Raw genomic sequence first — 1850 nt, 5'->3', positions numbered from 1 at the left:
CAATTTTGTTGGCATGTTTTGAGCGGCACAATGCTTTATAGCTTACTTTGACTGATATAATGTTTTATACAAATTTAATTGACTTTTTTGTGATAATTAATAATCAAGGTTTTTTTATTTTTATTTTATATTTATATTCATTGTTTTTTTGTAGTGTTATTATTATAAATAAATCAACAAATATATACTTTGTGATAAAAATTAAAGTGTCAATCAAGGTTGGAGCAAAAAAAAAAATCCAAAGAAAAAAATACGATACAAAATGATACGGAGTAGTACATTATTATTCAATATATTACTCCGCATATGTTTGTTTATTTTAGAAAAAATACCTATTATAAAATGTATGAAAGATAGGTTAAAATATTATTATCATTGAATGCATATAGAATATACTTTGTATATAATATAGTTGCCAAATTGAAGGTTAAATATTCTAATATATATATATATAAATAATCACTAAGATTTGTAAAAAAAAAATAAAAAAAAAAAGGAAAGTAAAAAATGGCGGGAAATTTTAATCAAAACATGACAAGTGTCATGTCAGATTCGCCTTTAGTATTATGTTATTGATTACTCAACTTAATTTCCTAATTTGACTAAGTAACAATATTAAAACTAAATAACTAACTAACTTTGAAGCACATACCTACCCCTTTGCTCCAAAGTTTGTTAAACATAAATTAATGAAGCATGCACTTTTCTTCAACTATGATGCACTTCTTATCTCTTACAAATGTTGTTGATACACATTGTCACCAACCATCAATATTTACTTCTTGATGCACATCTCACCAACATACTTTTTGGATTTTGATGTACATAAAACCCTTTATTGTGCACTTCTCATCGACAACTACTCTAATATAAATTCTTTTTTACGACCACTAGCTTGTTCCATGGTCGTTTGCTCTTCACCTTTAGACTTACAATTCTTTGCCATGTACCAAAACTTTTTATAGTTAAAACACTTATGTTTCCCCTTATATCAACAATTTTTTTTCTCATGACCAATTTTGTGACAATTGTTGTATTGAAGGGACTTGCCTTTCCCCTCTTAATAAGGAGACTTTGCTAGAAGGACTTTTTTTTACTCTTGTTTTCAACATTTTCATTTCTCATGGACCTCCTTTGATCAAACGCATGTAGTGAATTGATCAACTCCAAAACTGTCAACTTTGAAAGATCTTTAGTATCTTCAACTGAAGAAAATTTAGTTTCATACATTTCCGGAAGACTAACAAGAAATCTGTCCACCACTCTTTGATTGTCATTTTTTCCACCGAGTAATTTGATTTGATTTTCGATAGACATTAGTTGACTCCCGTATTCCTTGACACCTCCACTTCCTTTCATCCCCATCAATTCAAACTCTCCTTTAAGGTTCAAAATTTGCATGAGTTTGGTTTGACGGTTTCCTCATATTTCTCTTTAAATTTTTTTTCCCATGCTTCTTTAGGAGTATCACAATTCATAATAATTGTGAAGATTTCTTCCGATAACGTCGAATTTAGATGACACGAAAGTTTCTTTACTGTTTGAAAGGAATGGTGTCCTTCGAACAAGTGTACTATTCCGTTAGCGGGTTCAGAATTATTAGAAAGCTAATATATTCAGTAAGGTCAAGTGATCGGAATGCCTGGGTGGAGGCCGCTTCCGATCAGTAATATTAATGGATAATTAATGTTACAGCTTAATCTTGACTGAACCCTTCGGGTCACACCCAAGCATTCAACAAACCGAATCGACGAATTAATTCGGAAGGAATTAATGAGTCAACCGAGTAATATTTATTTAGACGTCGGAAATTCGAGCTTAGAGCGTCGAAACCGAGCGTCGGAAGTCGA

This window comes from Chenopodium album, chromosome 21 (assembly GCF_948465745.1).
Source record: "Chenopodium album chromosome 21, dcCheAlbu1.1, whole genome shotgun sequence".
In the NCBI taxonomy this organism is placed as follows: Eukaryota; Viridiplantae; Streptophyta; class Magnoliopsida; order Caryophyllales; family Amaranthaceae; genus Chenopodium; species Chenopodium album.
The sequence above is the reverse complement of the archived record's forward strand: the minus strand, read 5'-3'. Positions refer to the sequence as shown.